Below are 11,976 nucleotides of genomic sequence, written 5' to 3'. Positions count from 1 at the left end.
CATTTATCTAAAGAGAAGGCGGCTTCAGTGATAAAATGGATAACTAATTAATCTCTCAATTATTTAGAAAAAACTGGATCCTTTGCCTTTGATTCTGAATAAAAGAAGATATACAGTGCCACACTGTGAAATCTCAATAGTCAGTGTGTGGTTTTTCTAGTTTCTGGATTATGTGCCACGTATATCAAATCATAGAGCCACTGCCCTGCACTATCCAGAACATCTTTGAGTGTCAGATTCTGTCTCCATCTCTGTCTGTTTCTTTCTTCCCTATGCAGGTTACCACCTGCAGGTTACTACCTGCATACTCTGGAATTGGCAACAGTCTAAAACTAATTCAGACCCAGGAGGATCCACAGGAGATACATCCTTCCTGATGCATTATCTTCATAAAATCATAAAACAGACTTACAAGGTGCTTAGATAGTATTTAATCCTATGACATATAAGCAGCATCCCTAATTGAACAGCTCTGGATACCAATGAGAGGCATAGAATGTTAAGCTGAACTCTTCTATCCCTTCAAATGGAGCATCTTTGCTTTATTTCGTCTATTATCTTGGGGTTCCTCTTGAGACTGTTCTTTTTTTTCCCACTCGAGTTCCACATAATTTTTTAAATTGAAAAGCACTAGCAAGTTTTTTTTTTATCTTTATAGAAAAAGAGCCAAAGTTCAGAGTGGGAAACAGCCCATGAGTCAGGCAAATATGTTTTTTTGTTAAATTTATGCATGAAGCCATTTCATGTACTATATTCTAAGCTCTGAAAAGGTTTGATAAATTTCCTGAGGTTAATGATACAGAGCCAATGAAAATGGTGGGAAAGTCTTTGGAATTTATAGTTTAAGAAAATGTAAATCATGGAAGTTTCAGATGGCAAAAAACAAAACCAAGGGGAGTAATGCAAAGCCATGGCAATCAATATCAACAGAGATATTAAAATATATGGGCTACCTAAAATTAACATCACCACTTTAGAACTTTATTTATAATTCTGTTTCCTTGACTTCTCCATTAGATATAATGGGGTTTTCAAATCTTAAATTTATCTCTCTCAAGAAAACCCTGATTTTCTCCCTTTAAACCTTGCCTCCTTCAGCTCAGTAATTCTAACTATAGACCCAGAAGCTCAAATAAGATATCTAAGCATTATTCTGGTTTCCCTCTTTCCATAATTCTCGCATTGAATCTGTGAATACATTCTGTCTAATAGTATCTCAAAATATATCACACATATTTTCACTTTCTCCCTTTTCTCTACTCTGATCTTAGCTCATACCATTGTCCTCTTGCACCTCAAAACTTCAAGAGCATCTCAATTACTAACATTGCTTTTATTCTTGTTTATAACCTACTCTTCACCCAATAGCCAGAGAATGCTTCTTTGGCCACCCAGTCTAAGTAATCAGTCAAATATTCTTAATTACATCACTCTATTTTAATTTTCTGAATTGTACTCATCATCAGTTGGTTTTCTTTTGCACTTTACTTACTGTTTGCTTACTATCTGCCTGCTTGTATCACTTACTGAAATGAAGGCTTCATGAAAGCAGGGATAATTTCTGTCTCATTCGCATTATATCAGTAGCATCTACAATATGGCCTACTCAGATCAGATGTTCAGGCGGCACCTAGTGATTCCGGATTATAATACAGTGGACTGGAGATGCTGTCCAGATTGTGTATTACTTGTTCTTTAGCATCACAGAGTAAATAAATGAAGTCATCTCTCCTTCTATCTGTTTTATGTTGAATTCATCCTTGGTGCTGGGGTTCCTCTCAAAATTTGACTTTCATAACTTGCTCTTCTTTTGACTTGGTAATTTTGATAAAAGCCTTCCTGTTTAATATTAACTTCTCATCTTAAACCTTCCCCCTGACTTCTGAGAAAGTTCTAAACCTTAACTGTAGCCCACGGTTGGACCTGAAATATCACTCCCAGATCCAATTCTCCTGAATAGAAGAAAAGAGATGATTCTGAATTGGAATGATGGTATTTGCAGCATGACTTAGAAATTATTTTCTCTTACACTTTGAGGGCAGTGAAAGGAAGCCTCAGTCTTATAACTAATGAAGATAATGGACTTCTTCATTTTGACACATCATATGCATAGTTTATAATAAAAAACGGCTATATCTTCATCTTTTTCCACTAGTCTAGTGCTCTGCTTCATTAAACTTTAGTGTGTTCTTCAAGTGATAAGAAAAATTAATCATGAAAAACCTTGTACTCATAAAATTTCTATAGATAAATAAATACAGATAATTAATTTGATAGGATAAACCAAGAATATTTTAAAATTTCTCCCTTATAGATTCATATTCATCTAATCTTAATAAAACCCCTTTACAATTCAGTCACATCTGAAACCTTATATGAAGATATTAAAAATTAAAGAAATAAAATCCCTTCACCAATTTAAATTAATGTTTTTCTTTTCTATTTGAGGTTTGCCATTATTTAGATGCATAGAATCAGAAACAAGCATAAATATATTTACAATAGGCAACCTATGAATAGGACAACTTAACTTCTCCTTTTAAGAAAATTGTCAAATAAACCCTTTAAAGCAATTGCCTAACCCAAGACCCAGGTCACATTACTTTAATAAGACCTATTTGAAATTCATCATGAGAATGCCCAGTTTCATGTCAAGTGACTGTATAATTCAATAGCTCACTTGCAGAAGGTTCCTGGCCACATAAAATTTACAGTCAGGATTTATTTTCTATTCATTTCTTGAAACAATTTAAGCATTGATTTTAATGTTTAAAGGCAGCTTGATTTCCAGATACGAAGATGCCTAATTTTTATGCTGCACTTTCATAAGAATACAGATCAGTTTGTGGGTTACTGTGAACAGTTTGATTTTTGGAGAAATAAACAGATATGATTAGTCAACCCAAGTGGATATCTGTTTTAAATGGAGCCATGTTATTTTGAATTATCTTCTTGTAAGATTCAGTATATCACTTTTTGTTTGACAGTTTATTACAGTTCCTGCAAATTGTACTTTTATATTTAATATCTAGACTGGCATATTTGCCTAAGGCAATAATAACAAAATACTTATTGGAGCTATCAATTTTTACTTTATTTTTGGTCTCAAATTGTATATTATAAGGAGATTTCATATTAGGAAAAAAATCCACCAAAATTTTAAGTGGGGACATCTGTGAAATTGGAAAACAACAACAGAGCTCAATTCTGGCCTTGTTTCAATATGGAGGTAATGGAACCTAACTAGAAACCAAAATCCTACTCCATTAAATCAGCCACCATGGTGTATGGTCCAGCACTTCAAGCTAAAATTATACCACTTGTGATTGAATTAGATGAAAGAAGTACAGGCCACTGAAACTATGAATTGGAGCTTGCAAAATCTGACAAATTTTGGACTTCCCAGAAAGACAGAACTTCAATGAATATTATTGTCAGTACAGTAAAGCAAGATTCCAATGTTTTGTATTCATTCCTGAGTAAATATGAAAATCCAAATTTTACTTTCTGCACTGTAAAACAGTACCTTTTTTAAAAAAGAAATTATATCTTATGAAAATATCAAGGGAAAATATAAATAAGTAATTAGATAATACCCTCCAGCATATTGCAGAAAAAAATTTCCAATTGCTGATAGCAAATTGTTTGAGAGCCAATTAATGTCCATTGGGTCAGAGCTCCTAAATCCCTCTACCCCCAGATTGGATTTGGGATTTGGGATTGCCAGTTTATTCTTAGATTATTATATCTGATCTAGATATGAGTGTTCAAATCTATGATAAAACAATTTCTAAATGTAGTAAAATCATGTACCTATGCATTAGATTTTCTGCTCTATAATAAAATTAAAGATGTGGGCTATTTACTTGGTAATGTTATGAAAAATATTTAGAAAAAGAGGCTATATTTCCATTATTATTCTGTAGTTGAATTGATTTATATTATGGTTATTTTTTTAATCCAAAATAGAATACGTCTGTTTCTTTTTTCATTGTCAAGAACCCCAGTGTTCCCTTTCAATTTCAAGGGAATTTTAAAAAAAGTAATAGCCCTGTACTACTCTACAAGATTACATATAAATTCTAATTATCCTACTGATTCTTTTATTCCCAATCCAGTTCTTCAATTAGGAGATGGTAGAATTACCTTAAGAGCAGCATAAATATCTATAATTTATTATGCCTGGTGAGCATTCATACTAACTTATGGTTTGCAAAGAATATTCTCTATAGTTCCTTATTAATGTCTCATGGGTAAAATTATGTATGGCTCTTGCATTTAAACAAGGCATTTTCTTGTATCATATTATATTTTAAAATATGCATTAAGTACCACCTAGTGTTATAATGAAGGTAATTTTTAAGGCAATATGAGACAAGCTGTTGATATCATAGAGCTCAGAAAACATTTAAATATGAATAATAGAGAAATATAATTATTATGCATTTACTGCACATTATTTACAGGAACTATTATAAGTCTGCACAGGGAAATCATGTATAGGATGCAGTCCCTGATGCCGAAGAACTTATACCTACATTCAAAAGGAAATTACATATCTAAATAGACAATTTAACAAGATAGTTAATACCAGATGCTAAAAGATATATTTCATATTAGAGGTGTTCAGAAATGGGATTGATACATTTCATTTAGTGGTATAATACCATTTGCTTTCTTTAACAGAAGTAGTCTAGCTGCTAAATAAAGTTAAGTTAACTGAAACATTTATGTTTTCTAGTAGTAGTAGATTAAGTTAGATAAGACACAGAGACAGAAATGGATGGAAAAGTGTTAGATGAACAAGAACGTCATCTAAGAGAATATGAAGAGCCATTCAGAGTGTGTTAAAGATAGAATTTTAAAATTCTAATCACACAGCAGGTATATTAGGATTTTTTTAATACCTGTTAAGTATTGGCTTTCTAATAATACTTCACATTTTTTTGTATCTTAGATAATTTACACATTTCCACATATATTTGATCATTCAAGACTGACAGCCTTACAACTGTTTAAATAGACAGAATAGTTATTATTACTAAGTTTTTAAAATAACCTAGAATCCAAAAATTTACATGACTTGTAACAGTTTAAATGCCAACATGTTCCTGTAGCCACTGACTGGGATATTCTCTTCTTAGGAATAAAAGCCAAAAAACAATATTAATTTATTTCAACTATTTTTTTTCTCTTTGTTCACTGTTTCAAAATAATCCATAGTGACCAATATAAGAGTCATTAAAAAGGGTCAGCTAAGTTAAGGATTTTATTTTGAAGGCAAGGACTTCTTTAGTACAGTTTGAAGTCAAAAGCCAGAACTCAAATTAGGTGGTAAAGGAAAAAATAGTAAAATACCTTCTAGAAACCTCCAATTACTTCCCAGAATCTATTTACAATGCAAATGAAAAGGGAATTCTCTCAGTATTACTCCTTACATTTAAACATGTTTTACTTCATTGCTAACACCCCAAGTTCACTATGCATAATAACGAGTATTATTAGCAATGGATTTCTTGCATTCTGTAATTGCAAGAAATAAGTTAAATCCTTTTAAAGCCTATGAAAAATCAATGCTTAATAAAAGAAGCATAGAAATTTTGCTATTCATTCCCGGATTAGATTCATTTGTTCTACTTTGTAATTTCAGTCATATTCTTGCATTTATCTCCTGTATTATGAGTTTATTTTATCCTCTTAATTTGAAGTTGCACAGTATAGAGTTCCCTTTAGTTCTGATACTGTGTTGCACTGAAATTTCCGGTTATTTTTCTTACTTCCTAATCCCGGACATTGCATTGTTTCACATTTGATCAAACCAATATGAAGCCAGAATATACATATTTTATGGATAGGCACACAGAAAATAGATTTAGGGAGAGTCACAAAGTAGGCAGGATACAAGATTTGTGTAATCTAATATTATCCTTTAATTCTGATCCCACAGGTGAGTGAGATGTTCTCCATCCTACCTTATGTTCTTCCATAATTCTGGGCTGGATTTACATCCAAGCGCATTTAATGGGAACTCTTTTGTATACTGCTAGCAGGTATTTCAACTAATAAAATAATTTTAAAAAATTAATACAAAATTTTGATCAATATGCCTCTCCTCAAATTTAGATTCCTTAAACCAGCATTAACCCTCTAGGCATCTATTACTGGAAATAATCTGAAATACAATTAGGAAAGTTCATCTAATAATATTTATCTCAAAATTACTTATAAAAAAATGGAAAAAACATTAATGTCCAACATCAGATAAATGGTCAAGTACATAAAATAATATCTAAAATAATGTCAATTTTAATAACATAGGAAGCTGAACTAGTGATTTATTGCAGGTACTAGGACCAATTTTTCTGGGTTCAAATAGCTCCCACAAACTACTTATTGTAGAGACTCGGGCAATTCATTTATTCTTTCTTTGTCTCTTTTATTTTTCTCATCCATTGAATAAAGGTAGTACTTGCTCCTGCCTCATAGGCCTGTTGTGAACATTTAATGATTAATATAGATTAAGCTCTTTGAAAATACGTGGAAGTTAACTAATGCACAAAAAAGATGAGAGTCTTGGCTCTCCAGGAGCCATCACAAATACTACGCAATAGATTGGTTTAAACAATAGTCAGCTCATGGTTATGGGGACTAGAAGGCTTGCTTTCTCCCCATGTCAGTAGTTTTCTTTTCCTGGCTCTCGCCAGCAGTTCTTTCTTCCTTGGCTTTGCCATCACAGGAGGAAGGCCTCGTTCTCTTCTGGTTCCTGATGACTTCCAGCTGATTTCAGCTCCTGGCTCTTCCCCCATCCTTCTGAGTGTGAATTTCTTCCCCTTATAAAAGACACCAGTTATGTGGATTAAAGGCCATCCTCAATCGGGCCACACCTTAATTAAATAACATCTTCAAGAGATCCTATTTACAAAGGGTTGACACCCACAGGAATGCAGTTCAAGACCAAGACCATGGGTAAACGGGGGTACATAATTCAGTCCAACACAGTGATTATTTTAACTTTAAAGTAACGTAATAATTTTGAAATAGGAATAAAAAGATTGAAATAATTACTAAAATGTTAACTATATGTTGGGATTGGAATGATGATCTTTACATTTTTGAAGTTTACAAATTTTTTAGAAATAATCTAATATTTTCTAATTCAGATTAGTAATGCGAAAATGCACTTAATTTAATCAAAATGAAAACCAGCAATATGAAAATGCACTTAATTCAATCAAAATGAAGACCAGCAGCATGAAAATGCACTTAATTTAATCAGAATGATAAAAGTCACACTTCTCTCTATAGCCTATGAACAGATCACTGAGTTCACAATCGTTTAAGGGAATTTGGATGCAGACTTCTTGAGAGCCTCTTTTGGTGGGTTATAGAATGATGAGATTTATATGTAAATCCAATTCTAACTCAGAGACTTAAAACAACAAAAGCATGTTTTGCCTTTACACCACATCTCTATCAGCAGGATTGGGAGAGAATGTTTTGCTCATCACAATTTTTCAGAGAACCAGATTTATGGAGCAACCACCATTTCAAGGGTGCCATTGAAGTTAAAGAGCTTGGAAAGCTCTAGATGGCCTTTTATTGACAATTAAATGCTTTGCTCTGGAAGTGTCCTCTAACAACTCAAAGCCAGAAGCAGTCACATGATGAACTCTAACATTGAGAGAGCATAGATATATCCAAAGGGATTTCCCCTTTTTACACCAAAACCTGTTACAGATTGGGAGGTTCAGGGAACTTCCCAGCACTCTTTTGAATACCATTTCGCTAAATATTCTAAACTTATAAGAATATCTGTCACACCAGTCAAAATTAGGTGCTCAGTAAAGCTGATAGAAGTGGAAACAAAGGAGGTAAAGTAACAGAAAAGAAGCTTGTGAATTTCAGATTCAATCCAGAGGGCAAAGGGAAGATTTTCAATATGCCACTAAGATCTAGACTCATGATTTTTAAAAGCAAGTATCAAGAGTCAAGCAGGGGGAAAAAATCAGTGACTTGAAAAGCAGATGAATTAATGAGCACAGTATGAAATAAGAGCAGCACAAATCTACCAGCAAGTGGATGCCTTTATTTCAGAGCTATTTTAAATGAGGAATAGTGTCCTCCTTCTCAAAGGCGATGTTTGGTGCCACATGATTTCACCTCCATAAGAAACAGATTTAGAATTAGCTTTTGGGTTGTGTTTTTTGTTGTTGTTGTTGACTTGTTTGTGTGTTTGTATTCTTGGACAAAGTCCCAACTATCTACAACTATTTGGTAGATATTGGAAAATCCAATCAACTATTGTTACCAATTAGGTTGAATAACATGATTCCTTCCAATTTGACAATTCTATCTCAATAATGAAATCAGTTCTTAGTTCCCATTTTATCTGCAGCAATATTCAGAGTTGATCCAGCATTCCCACCTTTTGTCTTCATCCAGCTTCCTAGTATCCTTCCCTATTTCTGTCTGCTCTTTCTCAGTCTTCCTGTTCTCCTTCAGTGTTTTCTTCTCTTATATATGTACATGGCTTACTTCCTTTCTGTTCTAGTTTGCTAGCTGCCGGAATGCAACACACCAGAGATGGATTGGCTTTCAATAAAAGGGGATTTATTTTGTCAGTTCTTCAGAGGAAAGGCAGCTAACTTTCCACTGACGTTCTTTCTTACGTGGGAAGGCACAGGGTAATCTCTGCTGGCCTTCTCTCCAGGCCTCTGGGTTCCAACAACTTTCCCCAGGGTGATTCCTTTCTGCATCTCCAAAGACCTGGGCTGAGCTGCGAGTGCCGAGATGAGGAATGCTGAGCTGCTTAGGCTGTGCTATGTTGAGCTCTCTCATTTAAGCACCAACCAATTAAGTCAAACGACATTCATTGCAGCAGGCACAGCTCCTAGCCGACTGCAGATGTAATCAGCAACAGATGAGGTTCACGTGCCATTGGCTCATGTCTGCAGCAACAGAACTAGGTGCCTTCACCTGGCCAAGCTGACAGCTGAATCTACCTACCACACTTTCCATATTCAGACTTTGAATAAAGTTATTTTTTGAGTGAAATCTTACTTTATTTTTATTTTCAAAATCCTAGCACTTCCATCTATGCAACACCTCAACAACGTCTTTTAATACTTTTTCTCGTTATCATCTATCAACATCTATCATATTGTATATTGTAATTATTTATCTTGCTTATTGTCTGATCTTCCCAATAAATACAAGCTCCCTGTGGACACTGATTTTTCTTTATTTGCCTTTTACTCATTTCTATACCACCAATACCTGCAATATTGCCTGGTAATATATTAATTTCACTTTGTTGAATGACTGAATTGATCATTTATCACTGGCAGAAATATTTTTAGCTGTGCTGTAAACACGATTTCTTTAAATATTTTTAAGTGTTATATTTTAGAATGTTTATAAATATTTATTTTAGCCAATTTCAAGGCATTTGGATTTACAGAAAAAGAATGATTTGTTAACCTTATCAATTAGAAGCCTATATTCTGAAATTAGCTTGTTATTTATTCAGACATAATATATAAAAAGGCTCTGATTTGATACTGTAAACATTAAATATATATAATGATAGAAAATGCATAGCTAAAATGTCTGAAGAATTTAATAATTTATTTTCATTGTAGCCACTGAATAAAAGGCTGATCAAATATTATGTTGAAGTTTTACAAAAATGTTGAATTCAAATCCAGATGTACCCATTTATTTCAGAGTTAGGTTTTAAAACATATATTTATGGTACATATAAGTCAAATTTTACCTTTATAATTTCATAAATTTATGATAAAATATATAAAATTTAAGCAAATCTATTGAATATTTTATATAAATGTATAATATATAAAATAATTTACATTATTTTGGCAAATACATATGCAAATTCAATAGAATTTTTTAATTTTATTTTTATGTTTGGAAACAAGTGATCACATACAATTGAATTCAGTCAGTTAAAGGAGCATATGTTGCAACTCCACTATACAGAAGTAGGATTTTGTAATCTAGATCCCTTGGATTATTTCCTTGAAATTTGAGGAATGACAGGTCTCTGAATATGATTTATTTGAATTGAACTTAGTAAAATTAAAAAAAAAAGTTGTAATGTTAACCTCTACTAAATGATTTTTTTTTGACATTAAACTACCAGAAAAGAAAAAGTTAGTAGCAATATCTCCAAACGATAGAATGGGTTTAATTTCTCTATAAAACAATATAATATTTGCTTATTATCAGGAAATTCTTCAAATTGACCTTAGAAATTGATTTCCTTATGGTTTAGCTCATCAGTGCTTATTTACATACAGTGTTTTTACAGATCCCACTTGGTAATTAACAGAGTCTTTCCACAGAGAAAAAAACATTATTTTCACATTTGCTATTAAAATATTTTAATATAACCGTATTTATAATTTCATTGAGTTAGTTTAAGAAGATAGTTCAAAATGCTTTAAAGGGAACTTAAAGAAATCTACTCATTTTAAGGTGTTTCCTGTGACCAAAATTAATTTTAAAAGCCACATTTTAAAAAGTTGGGGGATTTGGATTATTAGACATTGAAAACATAATTTTAGATTTCATTATGTAATGTTGTTAGACTTCTAAAAGTAGAATTGCCATATTAGTAGCCAAGTTCTTGTATAACATATTAATCTGAAAATCCACATAAACCATAATTGGCAATTTGGCATCAGTATCTCTTCCAACCCAAATAACATCACCCAAATAGTATCCATAGAGATGTAAAGACTTCGCTGGTGGTCCCTGCATCTACCGATAGCTCCATTTCCCTTATATTAAAATTGCAGCTTAAATAATTCACACAAAGAAGAATAAGAAAGCCACACATGTTAAGACATTACAATGCCAGGCACTGTGGGAGGTACATTGCATACATTATTACTTTTAATCTTTACAAAAGTCCTTAGAGGCCTTAAACTTGTCCTAGTTATACAGATGACTGGATTAGCGACAACTCCCCTAAACACAGGCTACCAGGAAAGAGCTTTGATTCGCAATTAGGACGCAGTTCCCAGTGCTTCTATCATTAAGAATAAGAATGGCGAAAGTAATTCAGTGCCAGGCATTAGGTTATGTGGTTTGCACACTATATGTCATTAATTTATCCCAATAACTCCAAAAGGCAAGTGCTATTCTTATCCTCATTTTAGAGAGAAAAAACCTGAAGTTTAGGAAGGTTAAAGTTCCCTAGGTTACACAGATAGAAAATGAGAAAGGGAGAACTCCTTTCAGCTTTCTCAAGCTAGAAATACCCTTAGTGGACCTAACTCTCTAACAAGTGGTATAGTTAAGTGACTAAAACAGGCTATTCCAACTTCATGGACTCAAATTATATGAGAAAAACAATCCATTATTTCTTATTGCTTCATGACCAGATGAATGCCATTTTCTCCATGTTAAATGGGGATAATAAGTATTCGTTATTCAAAGGACTGTTGTGAGATTCAAGTAAAAAATTCCTTTAAATAATGCAGCATACTATCATTGGGGAAACTCCGCCCCCACTTTTCATCCATCAGAGAAGTAATGAAACTCCTCCTCCATCATGGAGAAGGTTAAGTCAAAGTTGTTGTCTTAACTTTGCCCCAGATTTCTTCTTCAATAGACTGGACTTAGTGGTAGGAAATTGGTTAGAAAGCATGAGTCTGAAGGAGATGCAACAATTACAAAGGAAAATAAAATCAAACCGCAAAACACAAATAATGTCATTCATTTCTAATGCTGAAATGCAAACCACCTGGCATTAGAATTTCATTAGGAACATTAACACAGACTATCTCAAATAATATCTCAGTTGCACTTTAGAATTAAGAAATAAATGTATTTAATATTCGCATTTTGTATGTGTAATTGAACAGTGGATAAATCAGGTTATAAATTTATTTGACAATTCTCCATCATAAATTCACTATACAAAGCAAATGGTTGAATTGTAGAAAAAAT

At 32.9% G+C, this 11,976-nt stretch overlaps 1 long non-coding RNA gene across 1 annotated transcript in view; it reads left to right on the top strand.

Annotated features, from left to right (window-relative positions):
* Nucleotides 1-282: 282 nt before the first annotated feature.
* The window catches only part of LOC143690249 (uncharacterized), a 36,270-nt gene continuing 24,576 nt past the window's right edge, over nt 283-11,976 (top strand). Inside the window, exons 1-2 of the long non-coding RNA XR_013179061.1 lie at nt 283-415; nt 5,948-6,050. This is a non-coding gene — a long non-coding RNA (uncharacterized LOC143690249). The remainder of the gene's footprint in view (nt 416-5,947; nt 6,051-11,976) is intronic.

This window comes from Tamandua tetradactyla, chromosome 7 (assembly GCF_023851605.1).
Source record: "Tamandua tetradactyla isolate mTamTet1 chromosome 7, mTamTet1.pri, whole genome shotgun sequence".
Taxonomy (NCBI): domain Eukaryota; kingdom Metazoa; phylum Chordata; class Mammalia; order Pilosa; family Myrmecophagidae; genus Tamandua; species Tamandua tetradactyla.
This window is presented reverse-complemented; position numbering and strand designations above follow the sequence as displayed.